Source organism: Rutidosis leptorrhynchoides, chromosome 8 (assembly GCF_046630445.1).
Source record: "Rutidosis leptorrhynchoides isolate AG116_Rl617_1_P2 chromosome 8, CSIRO_AGI_Rlap_v1, whole genome shotgun sequence".
NCBI classification, from domain to species: domain Eukaryota; kingdom Viridiplantae; phylum Streptophyta; class Magnoliopsida; order Asterales; family Asteraceae; genus Rutidosis; species Rutidosis leptorrhynchoides.
In genome coordinates, this window is record NC_092340.1 from 167,657,099 (window position 1) to 167,671,645 (window position 14,547).

Below are 14,547 nucleotides of genomic sequence, written 5' to 3' on the forward strand. Positions count from 1 at the left end.
TATCAAAATTATTCCTTGGGTGTTTAGAAACAAGGTCAATTTTGGTACGATGGGTTTGTCTCGAACCAATGAATGACTTCATGGGTTTGTGTGGAAGCCATCCATATTGATCGCAACACCCCTTAATCTCCCCATTTTCCCCATAAGTAGTTTCCAGAAATGGACAGTTTATTGTGGTCTCGTAACTGGAGTAAGTCCTTTTCCTATGGGGAATGTAAATTCCGGGTTGTGAAGTGTGAGGGTCTTGAGTTTTCAAGGATGTTTTTCTCGAAGTCATCGTTGACTTTAGAGTCCTTGATTGGTTGGTTTGGGGCTCTTTGAAAAAGTAACCTGCTTTTCAACCGTCTTGGGTGTAGACGTTGAAGCATTAGGTGACTTGGTCTCAACATGGATCATGTTAAAGTAGGACTGTCTGGCCTGACGAGCTTGCTTGCGACTATTTCGCTTTTGATTCTTTGACAAACCACTAGATACCGTGCATACAACCTTATCAGTGGCAGAATCCAACTGATGTTGAATTTTCAGTTGTTGCCGGTTTCTGGTTGTTTCAAACTCTTGTGTTATTGGTCTTCCACTCCTGTTTCGAACATGTTTGGAGTGGTTGGGTTCTTTTCAGACTTTGAGGGACCCTGATCTTTTGGTGAGGTCAGTGATATAGAAACCCTAGATGCATTCTTAGGAAAGACAATGTCAACAGGAAATCTAGTCGGGTTCATCACTTTCTTGGACTTAGAAATCTTAGGGGTCTTTGGATTAAAAGGGCGTTTCTCAATCATATGAGAGATTGGTGAAGATGTTGCTTTGGGAATTGTTTTGGTCAAGGGTGTCTTACAATTCCTAGAAGATTGTGAGGAACAAATGTAACATACCATCATTCCTAACAGTATCTTTCTTCGAAGGCCTGAATTCTATGATTTAACATGTTGAGAATTATACACTAATTGTTGTTTAAAAGTCTTAAAAGTAGAGTATACTTCCACGATGTCAAACAATTTGTTTAAGAAGGCTCTATTTTTAGAAATTTCAGAGTAATCAGGCACTGCGGGGATGGTCACATTTGTTCCAAAGGACACCGTTAAATGGTGTTCAGGTTTCATAGATTGGGTATTCTTTAAGAACCGACATTGATCTTGTAACCCTACATTTTCTCTCTCAAGTTGATCATTATATTTTCTCAAATCTTTGATCTCTAACTTAAGATCGGAAATTAGCTCATTGTCTAGGGTAATGTAGGTCTACATTGTATGTAAGATAAACAACTAGCATGAAGTTCACTAGATTCCTGTTCTAGCATATCAACTAGTGTTTTCAACATTGTAATCTCAAACTGAACTCCTACGGGAACATGTTCGGGTGTAGTTGAAGGCATTTCACAAGATGATGTTTGAACACCCATCGACACCATTTTGGGTTTTAAACGGTGTGATGTGTTCTCTTGTAATTCAAAGACCTTGATTTTCTGAATAAAACATTTCTTTTCATGCTCAAAAGATTCTTTTTGAGAATTTAAATCACTTTCAAGTTTATTGATTTTGTAATTTAAAGTAACTTGTTCGGATTTGTAATTCACACATTTAGTTTCAAATTCGTTTACTTGAGCAATCAAGGGAAGTTTTTCATCGATCAACATGTTGTTCTCAGCTTGTAAAGAGTGAATGGATTTAGATTTAACCGTAAGCTCATGATGGAGTTGAAGATGAAAATTTTGAAGTTTGATCCTTTCGTCTTTAAATAGATCATGTTGTTCCTTCAGATTTGCTTCGTTACTTGCGAGTTGCTCCTTTAACTGAAATTCACTCCGTGCAAGCTCATGTATCCGGTTGGCCATTCTGGATAGATTCACAGCCATTTTGACAAAAGGGGTTATTGGACACAATAGGTTTTTGGTCAGTTAAAACTTTGTTCACTCAAAGATTTCGAGCACCAAAGGTTTTCGAAAAAGCTTCTCGGCCAAGGTTCTTTGTCAAGGATTTCGAGCAACAATGGGATTGGCGAAGTTTTCGATCAACTAAGGTTTTCGATCAGTCAGAAGTTTTCGAACCTAGGTTTTCGAATAGACTTGTGGTTTTTGGTCAACCCCAATGTTTTCGATTAGTGTTTTAAGATATTTAAATCCTTTTCCAATGATTTCGAACTCAAACCCTTGAGATCCGTCCCAAGTGTTCAAAACCCTTTTTAAATAGTTTCAAATTTAAACTTAGATTTCCTTTTATTTGAGTTTTACTTTTACGGGTTTCAAGGAATTTGCAAGGAAAAATTGTTTCTTATCACTTTTGTAACTGATTTTGGTCCAATCAAACTTCAAAAATTAAAATGTGTCAATATATGATATGTTTCACAAATAACAAAAAGAGATTACGAGCATGAATTTGTCTTGTAAACAATTGAATTCAGACTTTATTGTGGACTTTGTTGTTGGCCTGTTAAAACTTGAGTCCACCCACCAGAATTTAATACTTATTGAAAAATTTGGGCCACAAAATTTAAACACATATGGGCCTCACGAAATCATTTCAATCGGTCTAGCCCATTAATCTTCAAATTAGGTGAGCCACTAGATCCTGTTAGGTTATATATCTTCTTCTATGTTGATTTCAATCTGGAAATAAGGACCATGACACCATAGCAGATCCATGCCACCACCATCACCATCTCGTTTACCTTTTCTGTCTTTTCGATCATAAGGATTTTTACAAGAAAGATTTTGAGCAGGTAGTTGTCGAATACTCAATTTAATGAGTGCTTTTCGAGCACATAAGGAAGAGTTTCGAGTAGCTGGACTTTTTCGAGCACCATGTTTATTTTTTTTCGAGCAGGGTGATTCAAACACAGGCTGGAGATTTCGAGCAGCATGAAGGAAAGGTATTATCTATCTTTTCGAACAAGAAAAATCCACAACAAATTTTCAGCAAGTAGGTTTACGAACATAGAGCAGGTAAATAAAAAACTTTTCAAGCAAGTGGTTTTTGACCAGGTTCTTGAGCACTGACTTTTCAAGCAGGTGACTAAGTTTTCGTACAGCTCACAAACTGAAGATGATCTGGGTTTTGAAGATGAAGATGAAATATAGATAATTCAATTTATACACTTTCAAGCCTCGAATCCTTCATGAAAACATCTTGAAATCATCATACAAACACTCGTTCATCATCAATTTAATCTGAAATTGACAGAATCAAAGTAATTGATTCGTTGACTTTTCGTTTGACTACAAAAGATTTTTAGATCTGGAAAATTAGTGATGTTTTTGGTTCAATTTCAGGTACACGAAGCAAGAGTGGGTGATTTGGAATACATATTAGTAAATAATTTTGGTGTTACACCTTCAAAAGCAAAACCCCCCAAAAAAAAAAATTGATGAACGAAGATGTAGAGATGAAGAACACGAGTGACAGGTTTCTGTAGTAGTTTTGTGTTGTTTAGTTCATGTGTTTAAACAGAAGTCAGCAGCAACACGTAAAAGAAATATTACAACCATACACACACAGATTTGTAATTTGTTGTATATTGAAATGTCCCGTTCTTATTGATTAAAAACGTTCCATATTAATTGATTTCGTTGCGAGGTTTTGACCTCTATATGAGACGTTTTTCAAAGACTGCATTCATTTTTAAAACAAACCATAACCTTTATTTCATAAATAAAGGTTTAAAAAGCTTTACGTAGATTATCAAATAATGATAATCTAAAATATCCTGTTTACACACGACCATTACATAATGGTTTACAATACAAATATGTTACATCGAAATCAGTTTCTTGAATGCAGTTTTTACACAATATCATACAAACATGGACTCCAAATCTTGTCCTTATTTTAGTATGCAACAGCGGAAGCTCTTAATATTCACCTGAGAATAAACATGCTTTAAACGTCAACAAAAATGTTGGTGAGTTATAGGTTTAACCTATATATATCAAATCGTAACAATAGACCACAAGATTTCATATTTCAATACACATCCCATACATAGAGATAAAAATCATTCATATGGTGAACACCTGGTAACCGACAATAACAAGATGCATATATAAGAATATCCCCATCATTCCGGGACACCCTTCGGATATGATATAAATTTCGAAGTACTAAAGCATCCGGTACTTTGGATGGGGTTTGTTAGGCCCAATAGATCTATCTTTAGGATTCGCGTCAATTAGGGTGTCTGTTCCCTAATTCTTAGATTACCAGACTTAATAAAAAGGGGCATATTCGATTTCGATAATTCAACCATAGAATGTAGTTTCATGTACTTGTGTCTATTTTGTAAATCATTTATAAAACCTGCATGTATTCTCATCCCAAAAATATTAGATTTTAAAAGTGGGACTATAACTCACTTTCACAGATTTTTACTTCGTCGAGAAGTAAGACTTGGCCACTGTTGATTCACGAACCTATAACAATATATACATATATATTAAAGTATGTTCAAAATATATTTACAACACTTTTAATATATTTTGATGTTTTAAGTTTATTAAGTCAGCTGTCCTCGTTAGTAGCCTATAACTAGTTGTCCACAGTTAGATGTACAGAAATAAATCGATAAATATTATCTTGAATCAATCCACGACCCAGTGTATACGTATCTCAGTATTGATCACAACTCAAACTATATATATTTTGGAATCAACCTCAACCCTGTATAGCTAACTCCAACATTCACATATAGAGTGTCTATGGTTGTTCCGAAATATATATAGATGTGTCGACATGATAGGTCGAAACATTGTATACGTGTCTATGGTATCTCAAGATTACATAATATACAATACAAGTTGATTAAGTTATGGTTGGAATAGATTTGTTACCAATTTTCACGTAGCTAAAATGAGAAAAATTATCCAATCTTGTTTTACCCATAACTTCTTCATTTTAAATCCGTTTTGAGTGAATCAAATTGCTATGGTTTCATATTGAACTCTATTTTATGAATCTAAACAGAAAAAGTATAGGTTTATAGTCGGAAAAATAAGTTACAAGTCGTTTTTGTAAAGGTAGTCATTTCAGTCGAAAGAACGACGTCTAGATGACCATTTTAGAAAACATACTTCCACTTTGAGTTTAACCATAATTTTTGGATATAGTTTCATGTTCATAATAAAAATCATTTTCTCAGAATAACAACTTTTAAATCAAAGTTTATCATAGTTTTTAATTAACTAACCCAAAACAGCCCGCGGTGTTACTACGACGGCGTAAATCCGGTTTTACGGTGTTTTTCGTGTTTCCAGGTTTTAAATCATTAAGTTAGCATATCATATAGATATAGAACATGTGTTTAGTTGATTTTAAAAGTCAAGTTAGAAGGATTAACTTTTGTTTGCGAACAAGTTTAGAATTAACTAAACTATGTTCTAGTGATTACAAGTTTAAACCTTCGAATAAGATAGCTTTATATGTATGAATCGAATGATGTTATGAACATCATTACTACCTTAATTTCCTTGGATAAACCTACTGGAAAATAGAAAAATGGATCTAGCTTCAATGGATCCTTGGATGGCTCGAAGTTCTTGAAGCAGAATCATGACACGAAAACAAGTTCAAGTAAGATCATCACTTGAAATAAGATTGTTATAGTTATAGAAATTGAACCAAAGTTTGAATATGATTATTACCTTGTATTAGAATGATAACCTACTGTAATAAACAAAGATTTCTTGAGGTTGGATGATCACCTTACAAGATTGGAAGTGAGCTAGCAAACTTGAAAGTATTCTTGATTTTATGAAACTAGAACTTTTGGAATTTATGAAGAACACTTAGAACTTGAAGATAGAACTTGAGAGAGATCAATTAGATGAAGAAAATTGAAGAATGAAAGTGTTTGTAGGTGTTTTTGGTCGTTGGTGTATGGATTAGATATAAAGGATATGTAATTTTGTTTTCATGTAAATAAGTCATGAATGATTACTCATATTTTTGTAATTTTATGAGATATTTCATGCTAGTTGCCAAATGATGGTTCCCACATGTGTTAGGTGACTCACATGGGCTGCTAAGAGCTGATCATTGGAGTGTATATACCAATAGTACATACATCTAAAAGCTGTGTATTGTACGAGTACGAATACGGGTGCATACGAGTAGAATTGTTGATGAAACTGAACGAGGATGTAATTGTAAGCATTTTTGTTAAGTAGAAGTATTTTGATAAGTGTATTGAAGTATTTCAAAAGTTTATAAATACATATTAAAACACTACATGTATATACATTTTAACTGAGTCGTTAAGTCATCGTTAGTCGTTACATGTAAGTGTTGTTTTGAAACCTTTAGGTTAACGATCTTGTTAAATGTTGTTAACCCAATGTTTATAATATCAAATGAGATTTTAAATTATTATATTATCATGATATTATCATGTATGAATATCTCTTAATATGATATATATACATTAAATGTCTTTACAACGATAATCGTTACATATATGTCTCGTTTAAAAATCATTAAGTTAGTAGTCTTGTTTTTACATATGTAGTTCATTGTTAATATACTTTATGATATGTTTTCTTATCATAGTATCATGTTAACTATATATATATATCCATATATATGTCATCATATAGTTTTTACAAGTTTTAACGTTCGTGAATCACCGATCAACTTGGGTGGTCAATTGTCTATATGAAACATATTTCAATTAATCAATTCTTAACAAGTTTGATTGCTTAACATGTTGGAAACATTTAATCATGTAAATATCAATCTCAATTAATATATATAAACATGGAAAAGTTCGGGTCACTACAGTACCTACCCGTTAAATAAATTTCGTCCCGAAATTTTAAGCTGTTGAAGGTGTTGACGAATCTTCTGGAAATAGATGCGGGTATTTCTTCTTCATCTGATCTTCACGCTCCCAGGTGAACTCGGGTCCTCTACGAGCATTCCATCGAACCTTAACAATTGGTATCTTGTTTTGCTTAAGTCTTTTAACCTCACGATCCATTATTTCGACGGGTTCTTCGATGAATTGAAGTTTTTCGTTGATTTGGATTTCATCTAACGGAATAGTGAGATCTTCTTTAGCAAAACATTTCTTTAAATTCGAGACGTGGAAAGTGTTATGTACAGCCGCGAGTTGTTGAGGTAACTCTAGTCGGTAAGCTACTGGTCCGACACGATCAATAATCTTGAATGGTCCAATATACCTTGGATTTAATTTCCCTCGTTTACCAAATCGAACAACGCCTTTCCAAGGTGCAACTTTAAGCATGACCATCTCTCCAATTTCAAATTCTATATCTTTTCTTTTAATGTCAGCGTAGCTCTTTTGTCGACTTTGGGCGGTTTTCAACCGTTGTTGAATTTGGATGATCTTCTCGGTAGTTTCTTGTATAATCTCCGGACCCGTAATCTGTCTATCCCCCACTTCACTCCAACAAATCGGAGACCTGCACTTTCTACCATAAAGTGCTTCAAACGGCGCCATCTCAATGCTTGAATGGTAGCTGTTGTTGTAGGAAAATTTTGCTAATGGTATATGTCGATCCCAACTGTTTCCGAAATCAATAACACATGCTCGTAGCATGTCTTCAAGCGTTTGTATCGTCCTTTCGCTCTGCCCATCAGTTTGTGGATGATAGGCAGTACTCATGTCTAGACGAGTTCCTAATGCTTGCTGTAATGTCTGCCAGAATCTTGAAATAAATCTGCCATCCCTATCAGAGATAATAGAGATTGGTATTCCATGTCTGGAGACGACTTCCTTCAAATACAGTCATGCTAACTTCTCCATCTTGTCATCTTCTCTTATTGGTAGGAAGTGTGCTGATTTGGTGAGACGATCAACTATTACCCAAATAGTATCAAAACCACTTGCAGTCCTTGGCAATTTAGTGATGAAATCCATGGTAATGTTTTCCCATTTCCATTCCGGGATTTCGGGTTGTTGAAGTAGACCTGATGGTTTCTGATGCTCAGCTTTGACCTTAGAACACGTCAAACATTCTCCTACGTATTTAGCAACATCGGCTTTCATACCCGGCCACCAAAAATGTTTCTTGAGATCCTTGTACATCTTCCCCGTTCCAGGATGTATTGAGTATCTGGTTTTATGAGCTTCTCTAAGTACCATTTCTCTCATATCTCCAAATTTTGGTACCCAAATCCTTTCAGCCCTATACCGGGTTCCGTCTTCCCGAATATTAAGATGCTTCTCCGATCCTTTGGGTATTTCATCCTTTAAATTTCCCTCTTTTAAAACTCCTTGTTGCGCCTCCTTTATTTGAGTAGTAATGTTATTATGAATCATTATATTCATAGATTTTACTCGAATGGGTTCTCTGTCCTTCCTGCTCAAGGCATCGGCTACCACATTTGCCTTCCCCGGGTGGTAACGAATCTCAAAGTCATAATCATTCAATAATTCAATCCACCTACGCTGCCTCATATTCAGTTGTTTCTGATTAAATATGTGTTGAAGACTTTTGTGGTCGGTATATATAATACTTTTGACCCCATATAAGTAGTGCCTCCAAGTCTTTAATGCAAAAACAACCGCGCCTAATTCCAAATCATGCGTCGTATAATTTTGTTCGTGAATCTTCAATTGTCTAGACGCATAAGCAATCACCTTCGTTCGTTGCATTAATACACAACCGAGACCTTGCTTTGATGCATCACAATAAATCACAAAATCATCATTCCCTTCAGGCAATGACAATATAGGTGCCGTAGTTAGCTTTTTCTTCAATAACTGAAATGCTTTCTCTTGTTCATCATTCCATTCAAATTTCTTCCCTTTATGCGTTAATGCAGTCAAGGGTTTTGCTATTCTGGAAAAGTCTTGGATGAACCTTCTGTAGTAACCAGCTAGTCCTAAAAACTGGCGTATGTGTTTCGGAGTTTTCGGGGTTTCCCACTTTTCAACAGTTTCTATCTTTGCCGGATCCACCTTAATACCTTCTTTGTTCACTATGTGACCGAGGAATTGAACTTCTTCCAACCAAAATGCACACTTTGAAAACTTAGCGTACAATTCTTCCTTCCTCAATACTTCTAACACCTTTCTCAAATGTTCACCGTGTTCTTGGTCATTCTTTGAGTAAATAAGTATGTCATCAATGAAAACAATGACAAACTTGTCAAGGTATGGTCCACACACTCGGTTCATAAGGTCCATGAACACAGCTGGTGCATTAGTTAAACCAAACGGCATGACCATAAACTCGTAATGACCGTAACGTGTTCTGAAAGCAGTCTTTGGAATATCATCTTCTTTCACCCGCATTTGATGATACCCGGAACGTAAGTCAATCTTTGAATAAACAGACGAGCCTTGTAGTTGATCAAATAAGTCGTCGATTCTCGGTAGTGGGTAGCGGTTCTTGATGGTAAGTTTGTTCAACTCTCGGTAGTCGATACACAACCTGAATGTACCATCTTTCTTCTTGACAAACAAAACAGGAGCTCCCCACGGTGATGTGCTTGGTCGAATGAAACCACGCTCTAAAAGTTCTTGTAATTGGCTTTGCAGTTCTTTCATCTCGCTGGGTGCGAGTCTGTAAGGAGCACGAGCTATTGGTGCAGCTCCTGGTACAAGATCTATTTGAAATTCAACGGATCGATGTGGGGGTAATCCCGGTAATTCTTTCGGAAATACATCGGGAAATTCTTTTGCAATGGGAACATCATTGATGCTCTTTTCTTCAGTTTGTACTTTCTCGACGTGTGCTAGAACAGCATAGCAACCTTTTCTTATTAGTTTTTGTGCCTTCAAATTACTAATAAGATGTAGCTTCGTGTTGCCCTTTTCTCCGTACACCATTAAGGGTTTTCCTTTTTCTCGTATAATGCGAATTGCATTTTTGTAACAAACGATCTCCGCTTTCACTTCTTTCAACCAGTCCATACCGATTATCACATCAAAACTCTCTAACTCTACTGGTATCAAATCAATCTTAAATGTTTCGCTAACCAGTTTAATTTCTCGATTCCGACATATATTATCTGCTGAAATTAATTTACCATTTGCTAATTCGAGTAAAAATTTACTATCCAAAGGCGTCAATGGACAACTTAATTTAGCACAAAAATCGCTACTCATATAGCTTCTATCCGCACCCGAATCAAATAAAACGTAAGCAGATTTATTGTCAATAAGAAACGTACCCGTAACAAGCTCCGGGTCTTCCTGTGCCTCTACCGCATTAATATTGAAAACTCTTCCACGGCCTTGTCCATTCGTGTTCTCCTGGTTCGGGCAATTTCTAATAATGTGGCCTGGTTTTCCACATTTATAACAAACTACATTGGCATAACTTGCTCCGACACTACTTGCTCCGCCATTACTCGTTCCGACACCATTTGTTCCTTTCGTTCTATTAACCCCTGGTCCGTAGACCTCACACTTCGCCGCGCTATGACCATTTCTTTTACACTTGTTGCAAAATTTGGTGCAGAACCCCGAGTGATTCTTTTCACACCTTTGGCATAGCTGCTTCTGATTGTTGTTGTTGTTGCGGTTATTATTGTTATTGGGATGATTGTTGTAGTTGCTGTTGTTGTTGTTGTTGTTGGGCCGTTTGTTGTAGTTGCGATTGATGTTGCGATTGTTGGGATAATTGTTGCGATTATTGTTGTAATTGCTGTTGTTGTTGTATTGGTGATTCTTATCACCGTTTTCCTCCCACTTTCTTTTGACTTGCTTCACATTGGCCTCTTCAGCAGTCTGTTCTTTAATTCTTTCTTCAATCTGGTTCACTAGTTTGTGAGCCATTCTACATGCCTGTTGTATGGAGGCGGGCTCGTGTGAACTTATATCTTCTTGGATTCTTTCCGGTAATCCTTTCACAAATGCGTCGATCTTCTCTTCCTCATCTTCGAATGCTCCCGGACACAATAGGCACAATTCTGTGAATCGTCTTTCGTACGTGGTAATATCAAATCCTTGGGTTCGTAACCCTCTAAGTTCTGTCTTGAGCTTATTGACCTCGGTTCTGGGACGGTACTTCTCGTTCATCAAGTGCTTGAATGCTGACCACGGTAGTGCGTACGCATCATCTTGTCCCACTTGCTCTAGATAGGTATTCCACCATGTTAACGCAGAACCTGTGAAGGTATGCGTAGCGTACTTCACTTTGTCCTCTTCAGTACACTTACTTATGGCAAACACCGATTCAACCTTCTCGGTCCACCGTTTCAATCCGATCGGTCATTCGGTTCCATCAAATTCCAAAGGTTTGCAGGCAGTGAATTCTTTGTAGGTGCATCCTACACGATTTCCTGTACTGCTAGATCCAAGGTTATTGTTGGTATGTAGCGCAGCCTGTACTGCGGCTATGTTTGAAGCTAGAAAAGTACGGAATTCCTCTTCATTCATATTCACGGTGTGTCGAGTAGTCGGTGCCATTTCCTTCAAAATAGTTAAATGGAACAAGTTAATCATACAGAATATTAAGAGTAGTTAATAGTATTTCGTAGCATAATATGAACTCATTTATAAAAGCTTTTTCTTCATATTAGCGTTTTATAAGTTTAAATTCGGGTAGTACCTACCCGTTAAGTTCATACTTAGTAACTAATATACAATTCAACTACTACAATTCTATATGAAAAACTGATTATAATAATATTTCGCGTTCAAACTTTTATACAATATTTTACAAACTTACAATACCGCTTATTTTACATAAAGCATGAAATATAGCACACAATAACTTTGATACAAGATAGTTGTGAAGACAATTCTAGCTAGTACACAAGTCGTTCAGCAAAGGCAATAAAGACACGTATTTCATACGTCTAGAAACAAGTCATGCATTCTGGTTTTACTAGGACTACTTCCCATCCTTGGTCTTGTGCAACATAACCGTTATGGCCGTTGATAAGACAACGTGTTGTAACGTCATCAAAGGGGCGAGGGTTACGTAATGTCCAACAGTCCCGTAATAATCTAAAAACCTCATTTCTTACCCCAATTACCGACTCCGTCACTTGTGGAAACGTTTTGTTTAATAGTTGTAGCCCGATGTTCTTGTTCTCACTTTGGTGAGAAGCGAACATTACTAATCCGTAAGCATAACATGCTTCTTTATGTTGCATGTTAGCCGCTTTTTCTAAATCACGAAGTCCAATATTCGGATATATTGAGTCAAAATAATTTCTTAACGCGTTGCGTAAAATAGCATTTGGGTTCCCCGCAATATATGCGTCAAAGTAAACACATCGTAACTTATGGGTTTCCCAATGTGATATCCCCCATCTTTCAAACGAAAGTCTCTTATAAACCAAGACATTCTTGGAACGTTCTTCGAATGTCTTACAAACTGATCTCGCCTTAAATAGTTGTGCCGAAGAATTCTGGCCGACTCTAGACAAGATTTCATCAATCATTTATCCGGGTAGGTCTCTTAAAATATTGGGTTGTCTATCCATTTTGTGTTTTTAAACTGTAAAATAGACAAGAGTTAGATTCATAAAAAAATACTTATTAATACAAGCAATTTTTACATATATCATAAAGCATAAGAACACTATATTACATATATTACACCACACGAATACAACTATCTTATTCCGACTCGCTCGTTTCTTCTTCTTCGGTTTTGGTTCGTTTTGCCAAGTTTCTAGGGATATATGATGTTCCCCTAATACGAGCCGTCGTTATCCACATTGGTTTAGAAAAACCTGGTGGTTTAGAGGTTCCCGGGTCATTGTTACAACTTAAGGACTTCAGGGGTTGACGATACATATAAAGTTCATCGGGGTTGGAATTAGATTTCTCTATTTTTATGCCCTTTCCCTTATTATTTTCTTTTGCCTTTTTAAATTCAGTTGGGGTAATTTCTATAACATCATCGGAATTCTCGTCGGAATCCGATTCATCGGAGAATTGGTAATCCTCCCAATATTTTGCTTCCTTGGCGGAAACACCATTGACCATAATTAACTTTGGTCGGTTGGTTGAGGATTTTCTTTTACTTAACCGTTTTATTATTTCCCCCACCGGTTCTATTTCTTCATCCGGTTCCGATTCTTCTTCCGGTTCCGATTCTTCTTCCGGTTCCGACTCTTCTTCCGGTTCCTCTTCGGGAACTTGTGAATCAGTCCACAAATCATTCCAATTTACATTTGACTCTTCATTATTATTAGGTGAGTCATTGGGACTTGTTCTAGAGGTAGACATCTATCACATAATATCAAACACGTTAAGAGATTAATATATCACATAATATTCATATGTTAAAAATATATAGTTTCCAACAAAAATGTTAAGCAATCATTTTTAAAGAAAACACGGTCGAAGTCCAGACTCACTAATGCATCCTAACAAACTCGATAAGACACACTAATGCAAATTTTCTAGTTCTCTAAGACCATCGCTCGGATACCAACTGAAATGTCCCGTTCTTATTGATTAAAAACGTTCCATATTAATTGATTTCGTTGCGAGGTTTTGACCTCTATATGAGACGTTTTTCAAAGACTGCATTCATTTTTAAAACAAACCATAACCTTTATTTCATAAATAAAGGTTTAAAAAGCTTTACGTAGATTATCAAATAATGATAATCTAAAATATCCTGTTTACACACGACCATTACATAATGGTTTACAATACAAATATGTTACATCGAAATCAGTTTCTTGAATGCAGTTTTTACACAATATCATACAAACATGGACTCCAAATCTTGTCCTTATTTTAGTATGCAACAGCGAAAGCTCTTAATATTCACCTGAGAATAAACATGCTTTAAACGTCAACAAAAATGTTGGTGAGTTATAGGTTTAACCTATATATATCAAATCGTAACAATAGACCACAAGATTTCATATTTCAATACACATCCCATACATAGAGATAAAAATCATTCATATGGTGAACACCTGGTAACCGACAATAACAAGATGCATATATAAGAATATCCCCATCATTCCGGGACACCCTTCGGATATGATATAAATTTCGAAGTACTAAAGCATCCGGTACTTTGGATGGGGTTTGTTAGGCCCAATAGATCTATCTTTAGGATTCGCGTCAATTAGGGTGTCTGTTCCCTAATTCTTAGATTACCAGACTTAATAAAAAGGGGCATATTCGATTTCGATAATTCAACCATAGAATGTAGTTTCATGTACTTGTGTCTATTTTGTAAATCATTTATAAAACCTGCATGTATTCTCATCCCAAAAATATTAGATTTTAAAAGTGGGACTATAACTCACTTTCACAGATTTTTACTTCGTCGAGAAGTAAGACTTGGCCACTGTTGATTCACGAACCTATAACAATATATACATATATATTAAAGTATGTTCAAAATATATTTACAACACTTTTAATATATTTTGATGTTTTAAGTTTATTAAGTCAGCTGTCCTCGTTAGTAGCCTATAACTAGTTGTCCACAGTTAGATGTACAGAAATAAATCGATAAATATTATCTTGAATCAATCCACGACCCAGTGTATACGTATCTCAGTATTGATCACAACTCAAACTATATATATTTTGGAATCAACCTCAACCCTGTATAGCTAACTCCAACATTCACATATAGAGTGTCTATGGTTGTTCCGAAATATATAT